Source organism: Procambarus clarkii, chromosome 28 (genome assembly GCF_040958095.1).
Source record: "Procambarus clarkii isolate CNS0578487 chromosome 28, FALCON_Pclarkii_2.0, whole genome shotgun sequence".
Classification (NCBI taxonomy): Eukaryota; Metazoa; Arthropoda; class Malacostraca; order Decapoda; family Cambaridae; genus Procambarus; species Procambarus clarkii.
In genome coordinates, this window is record NC_091177.1 from 25,151,114 (window position 1) to 25,165,696 (window position 14,583).

At 44.5% G+C, this 14,583-nt stretch overlaps 1 long non-coding RNA gene across 1 annotated transcript in view; it reads left to right on the top strand.

The window, feature by feature from the left end:
• Positions 1-260: 260 nt before the first annotated feature.
• LOC138369533 (uncharacterized) overlaps positions 261-14,583 on the top strand; it is a 47,828-nt gene continuing 33,505 nt past the window's right edge. Inside the window, exon 1 of the long non-coding RNA XR_011229881.1 lies at positions 261-350. This is a non-coding gene — a long non-coding RNA (uncharacterized lncRNA). The remainder of the gene's footprint in view (positions 351-14,583) is intronic.

The window sequence follows — 14,583 nt, forward strand, 5'->3', positions numbered from 1 at the left end:
TGGGTGGACATGAACTGGAGTTACTACGGTTGGACCAATTGGTCTTTTGCTATATTCTATCCTTTCCTATGTTTTATTGTGAAGAGTGTGTTAACACGAAAATTCACAACGCACTGGCTTGTTTACGCAGCAAGACCCTTTTTCATGGTATTCGGATAAACTCTACTTTTTAATTCATATGTATATCATAAGATCATCGAAGGAATGACTTGACGAAACAATTTTTGTTTACAAATTTGTGCTCCTGCAGGTCAGTGTGACTTTTATCTGGCACGTGAGGAGGTCCTGCCCGTGATGTTCCCCATAGCCTGCTCCCGAGGCCACCCTCTGGTGCCCGTCTTCAGCGAGAGGTATGATTTTTATAACCTGATGTAATATACTTATTCAGTTCGTTATTACTCTTCAGTAATGCATCATTTTCGATGAACATGGGAAAACAAGAATAATTATCCTCTCACCAAATGTTCACAAATTATCCAATAAATTACCCTATATAAATAGTTCATATTTTCTATCATGAAATAAATTGTTTACTTTAGCATTAACAACTTAAAATTCTTCTCTTCATATGGCATAAGATCTGGGATCGGCACCAGCTCAAAAACAATGTTTTTTTATTTTTTATTATTTTTTTTTGGGGGGGGGGAGGGGGCTGTTTTGAATGTTATAGGAATAAATGCTAAACAATAGAGGTTGGAAGTGGTAAAAACCTTTATGGAAAGTGTTTAAAGTACAACGTTTACTGTGAAACTAAATTGAGAAGACATGTGAACTAGAAATGGTGTTAGGTAAATGCTGTCAGCGATGGAATGAAAGAATCTGTATAAATAAAAATGAAAATGTTCGTTTGTTCAAAATCGCTAATCTCCGAAAGTTCTTCACCGATTGCTTTGAAACTTTCACACAGCGTTCCATTCGCATCCGAGCGGGTTTTTATATACATATTGTATCGATATCACGTCTGTGACGGGAAAAAAAACATGCTTTTTTGAAAAACGGTGTTTTTCATGTGAGGGAAAACTTCGAAACCGCTTTATGGATTTCTTTGAAATTTTGGCACGACGTTGCATATAAACAGGCGAGTGTTTTTATATATCTATTACATACATGCCTCACCTGTGATAGGAAAAAACGTTTTTTTGAGAAACAGAGCCATCTGTAGGATGCAGGAGCAACACACGCTCTAATCCCCAAAAGTTCTTCACCGATTGCTTTGAAATTTTGACACAACGTTTCATTCGCATACATGCGTGTTTTTATATAACTAATATGTTGATGCCACACCTGTGACAGGTAAAACCATGCGGTTTTTTTAAACAGCACCATCTGTTGCACGTAAGACCAAACACAAGCTATGCAAAATATGTTACGATTCCATATCAATGTTTCCGATTGCATTGATAAATTGAATTTTCATAGATTTTTATTCATTTTAATTTTGATTTAGTTATTTTGTGTGACATTGCACTGGAATTGAGCTGTGTTGTTTTCCATACCGTTCATTTCGTGGGTATAGCTTATTTGTTCCTTTTTTAATTTTTTTCATTTCGTTCTTTTAACTGTTTTTATTTTTCAGTGCAATTGGTGGTGAAATTGAGCTGTGTCGATTGATCTGCATTTGAATTGAATTATTTCGTTAGTATTTTTGTTTTTGTTTTTGTTTTAAAAACATGAAAATGGACAACACGTTTATTTCACAGCTGCAAATGTTCAACAAACAGCTATGAATCTACCGGCTACAGCGTTAACTGCGTTCTTCACGTTATGTCAAAATGACGCGTTTGCCAAAACATTGCTTTATTCGGAAGTGCCTATCTTGAGATGATTTCGGGGCGTTTTAGTGTCCCCGCGGCCCGGTCCTGCCATCATCGAATCGATCTGCTGCTGCTTCGTTCGATGTAGAATTGCGTCATGAACAAAATTATTACACGGGTGATCTGTTGTCGTATGTTTAATCAAATATTCCTAAGTTAACGCTTGAGCGAAAAGGCATTTACAATCAAATATTTCAAACTGTCAATAATGGGTTTGGAGAAATCTTCTTAATTGCTCCAGGAGGAACTGGTAAAACATTTCTAATTAGATTAATTCTGGCAGCATTTCGATCCCAAAATGGCAAACCTTACCTTTTGCATCGTCCGGAATTGCTGCGACATTGCTACCAGGTGGATGAACTGCTACGTCGGCTTTGAAATCACCATTGAACATGCAATTCATTGAAACTCCCACGTGCAACACTTCCAACGCGTCAGACCAGGGAAAAGTATTGCAGAAAGGCAAACTTATTGTTTGGTATGAATGCACAATGCACGGCAAAAAAATCGCTCGAGGCTCTTGATCGATCATTACAAGATTTGCGTAGAAACATCAGACCATTTGTGAACGCGTTAATATTGCTTGCAGTAGATTTCTGCCAAACATTACCTGTAATTCCTTGATCGACACCAGTGGACGAAATAAATGCCGGCCTGAAATACTCTGCTTTGTGGCGCAACGTAGACATTTAAATTAACTACATATATGCAAGTAGTTATGTAGCTACTGCAAAACGATCCATCAGCTGAGATATTCTCACATCAATTTCTGGAAATTGGGAACGTGAACGTGTCGGTTGATCTGACCTCAGGACGAATTTCATTGTCTCATAACTTTTGCAAATTAGTGACGTCGAAAGAAGAATAAGTTGAAAAAGGTTTTCTCAATATTCAATCCAATTATATGAATCACGATTGTCTGAATGAACGAGCTATTCTTGCGGCCAAGAACAAAGACGTCTACGACCTTAACAATATTATTCAGTCTAACATACAAAGCGAGTCAGTCACATACAAGTCCGTCGACACTGTTGAGGAAGCACATGAAGCGGTTAATTATCCAACAGGATTTTCGAATTTACTCGATCTGCCAGGGATACCACCACACATAAGGCAACTGAAAATCGGCTTGCCAATTATCATGTTGCGAAATATCAACCAGCCAAAACTTTGTAACGCCACGCATCTTGCAGTAAAAAAAAAAAAAATCAGCGACGTCGTAGAAGCAACAATCTTGACATAACATTTCGAAGGTGAAGATGTTCTCATTCCTTGCATTCCTATGATTCCAACAGATATTCCATTTCAATTTAAGAGATTGTAATTTCCAATTCGATTGGCGTTTGCAATCACCATCAACAAAGCTCAGGGTCAATCTTTAGAATTGTGCAGTTTATTTCTAGACACGGATTGCTTCTCACATGGACAATTATATGTTGCATGTTCTAGAGTCGGCAAACCAGGCAATCTCTATATCTCCACAGACAATGGAACAACAAAAATATTGTATACCCACAAGCATTGTGAAATTAAACATATTAGAAACGTGCGCTTTCTCTTTTCTTTCTTATTGTGCACCCCATACTCATCCTGTGAGCGGTAGCGCAAAAAGCATTACAGAGGGCACAAAAGGTCTTTATCAGACCTCATCTTAGATTATTACATAAACAATTTCATCTATCATTCACACCTTATAGTTACAATGTCAGCTAGTTACAGAGAAAGGGCTATTTCAAGAGCAATATATTTACAGTAAGTCATTATACATTAATGGTAGGTCATATCGCTAATACATAATAGATTGACCAATGGAGATATTACTGAGTCATAGGAGAGCTTCTGTTTATTATTAGTCTTCACAATACACTACTTTTATTTAATCTCATATGTCGTTTATCTACTGGAAGCGAAATATGGATACAGTGCAAGGATTTCAGGTAATTTATCCATAGTAATAAGATAGGTTGCCATATCATACAGGGTGAGCTTAGATTTATCTCTAAATGGCTCCATTTTATAGAGTCCAAGATATAGTGTTCAAGTGTGTCCCTGTCTTTGTCCACACACTTTACACTTTACTTCATCTAGATCCCTATACAAGCCGAACTGCCAGAGATACTTGTAGCCAAGTCTTATACGAGCTGTGATAACATCTGTTAGTCAACTTACTTTGTTACTTGCCCCATACACATGTTTTGCTTCACACATTTCATCATTGTGATGAACAATGGACCTGCTAGTTCCAGTTTGCACTGTTCTACTTTCTTCAAATTCATCCAGGAGTTCTCGTCTAATGACACTTTTAAGGGACCTATTTGATAACTCCAGATTCCGTTCAATACTATCTTTATTTACTGCAGCCTTAGCAAGGACGTCAACTTTGTCATGTTCCGGCAGGCAAATGTGAGAAGGAATCCACAACATTTTTATATTTAACCTTTTGTTAAGGATTCTTATATATCTACGTCTTGCTTCCAAGATAAGCACGTTATTACTTGATTGCAAACTGTTTATTGCTCGTAGTGAGGAAAGGGAGTCGGAAATAATTAAGCTGTCTACTTCAGTATTGTCTATAATTACGAGTGCTACCTGTATTGCTACCAACTCAACTTGCCGAGTTGCTCCTGAGCTGCCGAGCGGTGAGGACGTGTCGTCTGACGCTCCGGCAGTTTGGGGTGGTTGCAGTTTTCGCCGGCAGGGGGTGGGTGTCTCTACCCTCCCTGCTGTCCCTGCCTGGTGTTGACGTGGTGCTTTTACGATGAGCGGCCATCTTCCCGCTGTTGAGAGGGTAAACTCCGTGGGTTTGGAGTTTACCTGCCGTGCAGGGTATCCTCTCATTGAGCAGGTCATGTGTGACGTGCTACATGTCCCGGTCGAGGAGGTCTACGGGGTTGAGCTGGTGACATCTGGTGATCATCAAGTTTGTGGGTGAGGAGGCATACCGTAAATTTCTCCGGCGGTACGAGGGCCGTACCTTGAAGTTGTTGGATGGCACTGACACTGTGGCCATATCTGATCGGAGTGGTGCCGTGACGTATGTAAGCGTCCATGGGGCCCCCATGGAATTCCCCGAGTCCCTTCTCCGGCGTTTCTTCCAGAGATTTGGCTCCGTCGTCAGTGTGAGGATGCACAAGCTGTCTTCTGGAAAATATGCGGGGTTGAAGACAAACATTCGTTCCCTCGGGATGCGCCTGAGGTCGGACATTCCATCCTCTGTCCGACTTTTAGGGTACTACGTGCGGGTATATTATGCCCGGCAACCCCGTACTTGTTTCCGGTGTGGCATGTTGGGGCATCAGGCTGCCGGATGCACTGCGGATCCGGTTGCTCCAGTCAACTTGTTCTGGGATGAAGATTTCCCTCCGCTCCCTCTGGAGGGGGTCTCCGGGGATGAAGAGGTGAGCGTTCAGTTAGCGGATGCGGCTCTCCCTACGTCGCCGGACGTCCCTCCGGTTGTTACAGACTCTCCTCCGGGTCTTGCAATGCCATCGGTTGGTCTACGTGCTCCTGTCACTGTCTCCGCTGCTCCTGACGGCCTTCCTCGTGATCATTGTGACGCGCCGCCACCTTCTCCCTCGTCTTCGGCTGCTGCGCTTGGCCCTGTGTTCTTGCCTCGGGTCCCGGATGTGCTGGGTGCTGGGGTGGCTGCGGAGCCTCCTGCTGTGTGTGGGCCAGTTCCCCCTGTGGTGGAGGCTGCTGCCGTTCTGCGTCGGGCGTCGGTTCGTCCAGCTGGTGGGACCCGTGTTTTTGGGTCCACTTCCGGCTCTGACGATCTCCGGCCGGAGCCCAAGCGTTCCAGGCGTTCGTCGTCTGCCTGGGCCGATGTTCGGGAATTCGGTGACTGTGGGTCCTTGGGTGTTGACGGTGTGGAACCGGATGTGTCGCTGTCTCCACGGTTGGTGGTGGCAGAGGTTCATGTGCCTGCTGATGCTGGTGCCCAGGTCTCGGGGGGTGCCTTCCATTCCTTCTCCGCCTGGGAATTCTCCGCAGTGGGAGGTGGTGGCTCCCGCTCCCAGGGATGGGGTGGTTGCTGGTGCTGGGCGTGGCCTGGTTGTGACTTTAAGGAAGGATGCGCGCCGCCCTGGTCCTCTGCAGTCGTCTGGTGGTGTGCCCGTGGCTGCTGGTGCCCCGGTGGTGGTGTCCTATGTCCAGCCCCCTCTTGTGAGGGTGTGTGTTGGGGACCTGGGAGACGTGTTGCCGGCGTCGGTGGGGCCACCGAGTCACTGGTCGGCGATTGCTGAGTTACTGCTGAAATACGAGCCGGGGGAATTTCATGGTGGGGGTGTTCCCTTGATGTGGGGGATTGTGGCAGTGACTCGCGTCACGAGTGATACCATTTGGGTCCCCTGCTTGCGAGTGTTTGTAGCTAGGGTTCCGGATGACATGGCGTCCCCGGTGGGTGTACAACACCCTTATCTTGAGATGATTTCGGGGCTTTAGTGTCCCCGCGGCCCGGTCCTCGACCAGGCCTCCACCCCCAGGAAGCAGCCCGTGACAGCTGACTAACTCCCAGGTACCTATTTACTGCTAGGTAACAGGGGCATTCAGGATGAAAGAAACTTTGCCCATTTGTTTCTGCCTCGTGCGGGAATCGAACCCGCGCCACAGAACTACGAGTCCTGCGCGCTATCCACCAGGCTACGAGGCCCCATCCCCTTGGGGATGGTTACGTTGGGAGGCGTTCAATGTGCGTTTCCCCCGGGCTTTGTTCCCGGGCAAGTATGTCCGCTGATTGGCCGGTGTTTTGCAGAGTGTGTATTCTCTTCATGTTTTACCTTGTTGTATTGTGTTTTCTTTTTAATTTTCCTTTTGTTTATATTTTTGATTTGTTTGTGTGTGCATTGTCTTGTGTTATGTTTCATTTTCTAAATTTTGATGTGTTTTGTTGTCCGTCCTTCTGGCCGGTGTTTGTTTTTGTTTATTTGCTTACATTATTTGCTTGTTTGTTATTGTTTTTGTTCTTTAATTTGTCTTGATGTATGCTGTTCCTCCATTTTTGCTAATTATTGTCCTGTGCTGTCGGTCCTTCTGGCCGGTAGCTTCTGTATTTTGTTTTTGGTTTCTCTGATATTTTATTGTATTTATTGTCTTTATCTTGCATGCTTGCATGTAAAAAAAAAAAAAAAAAAAAAAAAAAACTCGCATTGTGGATGCCCAGTTACTAATTCGGATATTCCTTTGAATTGTGCTGCCATCGGGCTGATGAGCAACAACAGCACTTCCTGCCCTCCCTGTGGCTGTATTGAGTGATCCGTCAGTGTATATGGTCTGTGCTATGTTGTTTTCAGCTAGTATATAGTGAATGAGTTCTATGGTGCTTAATTTAGCAGCACGCTGAGCATGAGGGTTGTTTGTGATTAGTTTCTTGTTGGGGTATGCAGGGGTCAGGATGTTAGGATGTCAAAAGGTACTATCTTCCAGGGTGGAAGGAAGTGCTGTACTCTTTCATCTGTATATACATCGTGCAGTCCCATCATTTTAATATGAGTTGCTGTTCTTTGAATCCATTTAGACTCGCTGGTACCATTTCGTATGTGTTCTAACAGTTCAACTGACACAATGTTGTTTTTGTTATCACGCAGAAGCTTTAGTCCCATCATAAGATTAATTTCAAATATTCTATCTCGAATACTAGGTATATTAAATTCTTTCCATATGTTGAGAACTTTGGTAGTTCTAGGACAGGCAAGTAAAATTCTGAGTGCTTCATTTTGCATTTTTTCCAGTCTATCAATAGTTTTCCATTTTGTAGGACTAAAGCTGGTGCATGATAGTCTATCAGAGATCTTATATATGCTAAATACATCATTTTTGCTAGTTGTGCTTCTGGGTTTTGAGCTCTGGCTCTTTGGTCCCGCCTCTCAACTGTTAATCAACTGATGTACAGGTTCCCGAGCCTATTAGTCTCTATTATATCTTCATTTGAAACTGTGTGTGGAGTCTGCGTCCACCTCCTCACTTCCTTATGAATTTCGATGTCAACTGCTCTGACACTAAAAAAGTTCTTTCTAATATCTCTGTGGCTCATATAGGCACTCAATTTCCACCTGTGTTTCTATGTGCACATGCCCCTTGTTGTAAAAATTCTTTGTGTTTATGCATGTTTACTCATCTATTTACTCACCTATTTGTGCTTGCGGGGGTTGAGCTTTGGCTCTTTGGTCCCGCCTCTCAACTGTCAATGAACTGGTGTACAGATTCCTGAGCCTACTGGGCTCTATCATATCTACGTTTAAAACTGTGTATGGAGTCAGCCTCTCCCACATCACTGCCAAATGTATTCCCCCTGTTAACTACTCTGACACTGAAAAAGTTTTTCAAACGCCCCTGTGGCTCATTTGGGTACTCACTTTTTACCTGTGTCCCCTTGTTCGCATTCCACCAGTGTTGAATAGTTTATCCTTGTCTACCCCTGTCAATTCCTCTGAGAATTTTGTAAGTAGTGATCATGTCTCCCCTTATTCTTCTGTCTTCTAGTGTCAAGTGCATTTCTCGCAGTCTTTCTTCGTAACTCAGGCCTCTTAGTTCTGGGACTAGCCTAGTGGCATATCTCTGAACTTTTTCAAGCTTCGCCCTGTGCTTGATAAGATACGGGCTCCATGCTGGGGCCGCATACTCTAGGATTGTTCTTACAACTGTGGTATACAAGGTTCTGAATGATTCCTTACACAGGTTCCTCCATTTTAATCCTCATAATTTGTGCATCATCAGCAAACAATGAGAGGAATGATTCTATACCATCTGGAAGATCATTTACATATATAAGAAACAGTATGGGTCCAAGGACTGGACCCTGATGTACCCCACTGGTTACGTCACACCAATCTGATACGTCACCCCTTACAGTGACTCGCTGCCTTCTGTTACTTAGGTACTCCCTTATCCAATGGAGTACCTTCTCTTTCACTCCTGCCTGCACCTCCAGCTTTAGTCTCTGGTGTTGCACTGTGTCAAAGGTTTTCTGGCAATCCAAAAATATGCAGGTTCCCACCCCTCTCTTTCCTGCCTGATTCTTGTTGCCTGATCGTAGAATTCAATTAATCCTGTGAGGCATGAATTGCCATCCCTGAAACCATGTAGGTGTTGTGGCACAAAGTTCCTTCGCTCCAGATGTTCAACTAGTTTTTTTCTTCATTAGTTTGCATGGTAAGCAAATTAGGAACACTGGCGTGTAGTTCAGTGCCACCTGTCTATTCCCCTTCTTGTATATCGGGACCACGTTTGCCGCCTTCCAAATTTCTGGCAGTTCACCTGTTAACAGTGATTTGTTATACACCATGGAGAGTGGCAGGCACAGTGCTTCTGCTCCTTCCTATAGTATTCATGGTGATATTCCATCCTGGCCTATAGCCTTTGTCACATCCAACTCTAGCAAAAGTTTCCCTACATCTCCACTGGTAATCTCAAATTCGTCTAGTGGTGCCTGGTTAATTATTCCTTCTCATATCTCTGGAACTTCTCCTTGCTCTAATGTGAAGACTTCCTAGAATTTCATATTGAATTCCTCGCACACTTCTTTGTCATTTGTAGTGAATCTGTCTGCCCCTATCCTCAGTTTCATTACCTGTTCAACACTGTTGTCTTTCTCCTGATGTGCCTGTGCAGCAATTTGGGCTGGGTCTTAGCCTTACTTGCTATGTCGTTTTCATATTGCCCTTCTGCCTCTCTTTTCCCCCTGATGTATTCATTCCTGGCTCTCTGGTAACCATCTCTGCTCTCAAGTGTCCGGTTATTTCTATAGTTTCTCCATGCTCTTTTACTTTGTTCCTTAGCTAGCTTACATCTCTGATTAAACCATGTGTTTCTCATCTGCATTTCAGTTTTTACCTTTTAGGCCGAGATAAACTTTTCTGCTGCCTCCTTGCACTTCTGCGTGAGGTATTCCATCATGCCTTTGGACGTCTTTCCCCTTATCTCTGATTCCCATGTTACATCCGTTAGATATTTTCTTATCTCCTCGTAATTTCCCTTATGGAATGCTAGCCTTTTGCTTTCAGTTCCCTTTCTCGAGTACTTTAGCCATTCTTCGACCAGATACTCAAACGTCAGTACACTGTAATCGCTTACTCCTACTGGGGCCTCGAAGTCAATTTCCATTATGTCGGAGTCATTCAGAGTGAAGACTAGGTAGAGTCTCGCTGGCTCATAGTTTCCCCTCATCCTAGTGGGATCCCTGACATGTTGGCTTAGAAAGCTTCTTGTCGCCACCTCCACTTGTTTGGCTCACCATGTATCCTCTCCTCCATGCGGTTCCTTGTTCTCTCAGTCTATCCTTCCGATCGATTTCTACAGGCAGCAGAGGCTGCCCTCTCAATTATGTTATTAACTGCCATGCTGTCTCTGTCATACTCTTGCCTGGGTCTTCTGTCATTTGGTGGAGGGTTATATATCACCGCAACTACTACTCTAGGTCCTCCCATCATCATGGTGCCTGATGTGTAGTCTCTAAACCCTTCACAGCCTGGGATAACCATCTCCTTGGATTCTTTTCTCATGAATAGGGCCACTCTGCTTCCTCCCCTTCCCTCCCTCTCTATCCTTATTACAGTGTAATCCTGGGGGAACACAGCATTTGTTATGATTCCTGAGAGTATTGTTTCTGTGATTCCATTTACATCTGTGTTTACTTCTTGTGCTCTTTCCCTAAATTCCCTCGCCTTGCTTGTAATCCCATCTATGTTCGTGTACATCACTTTGAAGCTGACTCTTTTCTGTCCATCCACAGTTGCTGTTGTTTCCACTGGAGTAGGAAAATATGGAGGTTCTGGGATGGGGAGGAGGAAGGGGGGGGGGGGTCCTGGGTCTTGAGGGGAGCTGAGAGTGAGGGGGGACCTGGGTTGTGGGGGGGGGGGAGAGCTGGGAGGATCTGGTTTGGATAGGGTAGGGGCAAAGTGAGAGCTTGGAAGGGTGAGGGAGAAGGGAGGGCTTGGGGGGATGGGGAGAAGAAGGGGTGATTTGGGGGGGAAGAAGGGTCTTGGAGGGTGGGGGAGAAAGGAGGGTTTGGGGGGGGAGAAGGAAGGGTTTGGGGGAGAGGGGGAGGAGAGAGGGCTTGGGGGTTGGGGGAGAAGGGAGGGCTTGGGGGGGGGTGGGGGAGGAGGAAGGGGATAGGGGGGTGGGGGAGAAGGGAGGGCTTAGAGTGGGGGAGTAGTGTATGGGCTGCAGAAGGTAGGGCTTCTATTGGTTGGAATAAGTGTGATCCTCCTCCCACTGGGGATGTTGAATTGTCTTTGGAGGGTTCCCCTACTCCCTTCTGGGGTCGTAGTTTTCTGGGTTGTGGTTCCCTGATTCCTTTCCCTCTCCTTGCGCTCGTTCCTTGCTGTCTCTCCCTTCCTTCCCTATGTCTCTCCTCCCTGGTCATATCCCTCTGCAGCAATATGTTTTTGAACCTCAGCACCTTGAGTAGACTGATCTTCTTTGCTAAAATTTCCTCTTTTGTGTTCTCGCTTTTTGAAAACCACTTTTATCAATCGATCTTTGTCCTTGTTGTACCGGCCAAGCCTAAAAACCTTTTCTATATTCAGTTCTTCCCCCTCCATCTGTACTCCTTTATGGATTTCTTTGACTGTGGATTTGTCCATATCTCTCCTCACCCTTGGAGTAGCCCCTATTTGCCCCTTAATACCATTTACGACTATTTATCTTTTCCTCTCAATCAGTCGGCTAGTGCATTTTGCTGCTTCCTGAGAAGTAGCAACTTTATGGCAATTTCCTGTACTGCAGAGGCAACTTCTGGGGTCGTTCTAAGTATGTCTGCAAATGAGGGTTGTGTTGTAGAAGTCCCTTCTATAGATACATTACCATCTTCCTGAGGGCTGGTTCGTGGCTGATAATGGGGATTCTCTTTCAGGCTTTTAATCTCCTCATTTGCCACAATCAGTTCATCCTGCAGGTTGGCTACATTTTCCCTCATTACCTATAGTTCCACCCTGATTTCACTCAACATTTGAACGAGTGCCTCCTCAAGCGAGACATTTTGTCCTCTTCCTCCCTCTGTGTTACGTCTGCTCTCTGCCATGTTTGTTTCCAATTCCAGTTCTCCAATCCAATGTGTGTGTTTGTGTGTGTGTGTGTTTGTGTGTGTTTGTGTGTGTGTGTGTGTACTCACCTAGTTGTGTCTGCAGGATCGAGCATTGACTCTTGGATCCCGCCTATCGAGCATCGGTTGTTTACAGCAATGACTCCTGTCCCATTTCCCTATCATACCTGGTTTTAAAATTATGAATAGTATTTGCTTCCACAACCTGTTCCTGAAGTGCATTCCATTTTCCCACTACTCTCACGCTAAAAGAAAACTTCCTAACATCTCTGTGACTCATCTGAGTTTCAAGCTTCCATCCATGTCCCCTCGTTCTGTTACAATTCCGTGTGAACATTTCGTCTATGTCCACTCTGTCAATCCCTCTGAGTATCTTATACGTTTCTATCATGTCGCCCCTCACTCTTCTTCTTTCTAGTGTCGTAAGGCACAGTTCCCTCAGGCGCTTTTCATACCCCATCCCTCGTAGCTCTGGGACGAGTCTCGTTGCAAACCTCTGAACCTTTTCCAGTTTCATTATATGCTTCTTCAGACGGGGACTCCATGATGAGGCGGCATACTCTAAGACTGGCCTCCCGTAGGCAGTGTAAAGCGCCCTAAATGCCTCCTTACTTAGGTTTCTGAATGATGTTCTAACTTTTGCCAGTGTAGAGTACGCTGCTGTCGTTATTATATTTATATGTGCCTCAGGAGATAGATTAGGTGTTACGTCCTCCCCCAGGTCTCTTTCGCACGTCGTCAAAGGTAGGCTGTTCCCCTTCATTGTGTACTGTCCCTTTGGTCTCCTATCTCCTAGTCCCATTTCCATAACTTTACATTTGCTCGTGTTGATTTCCAGTAGCCATTTCTCTGACCATCTCTGCAACCTGTTCAGGTCCTCTTGGAGGATCCTGCAATCCTCATCTGTCAACTCTTCTCATCAACTTTGCATCATCCGCAAACATCGACATGTAGGACTCTACGCATGTAAATATGTCGTTAACATATACAAAAAATAGAATTGGTCCCAGCACCGATGCTTGTGGTACTCCACTTGTTACTGTTCGCCAGTCAGACTTCTCGCCCCTTACCGTAACTCTTTGGCTCCTTCCTGTTAGGTAGTTCCTTATCCATGCTAGGACCTTTCCCCCCACCAACGCTGCCTCTCGAGCTTGAATAGCAGTCTCATGTGCGGTACTGTATCAAAGGCTTTTTGGCAGTCCAGAAATATGCAGTCTGCCCAACCATCTCTGTCCTGTCTTATCCTCGTTATTTTGTCATAGAATTCCAGAAGGTTTGTTAGGCACGATTTCCCTGTCCAGAACGTGTGTGTGTGTGTGTGTGTGTGTGTGTGTGTGTTTGTGTGTACTCACCTAATTGTGCTGGCGGGGGTTGAGCTCTGGCTCTTTGGTCCCGCCTCTCAACCGTCAATCAACAGGTGTACAGGTTCCTGAGCCTATTGGGCTCTATCATATCTACACTTGAAACTGTGTATGGAGTCAGCCTCCACCACATCACTTTCTAATGCATTCTATTTGTCAACCACTCTGACACTAAAAAAGCTCTTTCTAATACCTCTGTGACTCATTTGGGCGCTCAGTTTTCACCTGTGTCCCCTACTGCGTGTACCCCTTGTGTTAAATAGCCTGTCTTTATCTACGCTATCAATTCCCTTGAGAATCTTCAATGTGGTGATCATGTCCTCTCTAACTCTTCTGTCTTCCAGCAAAAAGAGGTTTAATTCCCGTAGCCTCTCTTCGTAGCTCATACCTCTCAGCTCGGGTACTAGTCTGGTGGCAAACCTTTGAACCTTTTCCATTTTAGTCTTATGCTTGACTAGATATGGACTCCATGCTGGTGCCACATACTCCAGGATTGGTCTGACATATGTGGTATATAATGTTCTGAAAGATTCCTCTAAAAGTTGAAAGAAAGTGCCTCTGCACACTTTTTCAGTACCCATGGTGAAATCCCGTCTGGACCAACAGCCTTTCTAACATCCAGATCCAGCAGGTGTCACTTGACCTCCTCTCTCGTAATTTCGAACCCTTCCAAGGCCGCCTGGTTTACTTCCCTTTCTCCTAGCACAGTGACCTCACCTCGTTCTTTTGTGAAGACCTCCTGAAACCTCCTGTTGAGTTCTTCACACACCTCTTCTCTGTATACCTGTCTTCGCCTGTTCTAAGTTTCATTACCTGTTCTTTCACTGTTGTTTTCCTCTTGATGTAACTATGGAGTATCTTTGGTTCGGTCTTGGCATTATTTGCTATATCAATTTCATAATTTTTCTCTGCTTCTCTTCTCACCCTAACATACTTATTCCTGGTTCTCTGGTATCTCTCTTTGCTTTCTGGTGTTCTGTTATTCCGGAAGTTCCTCCACGCCCTTTTGTTCAGTCCTTTTGGTTCCATAGATGCCCTATTATACCATGGACTCTTTTTTTGCTTCTCGGATTTTTCCCTTTGGGACGGGATGAACTTGTTTACTGCCTCCTGACACTTTTGGATGACATAGTCCATCATATCTTGTACAGACTTATCTCTGAGGTATGTGTCCCAAGGTATTTCCCTCAGGAAACGTCTCATCTCCTTTTATTTCCCTTTTCGGTATGCCAGCCTTTTGTTTCCTAGTTCTTTTATTGGGGAGATAATTCCTAGCTCTACCAGGTACTCAAAGTTTAATATACTGTGGCCACTCATTCCGAAGGGTGCTTCCATCTTAACTTCCCTTATATCCCACTATCCTCTATGTGTG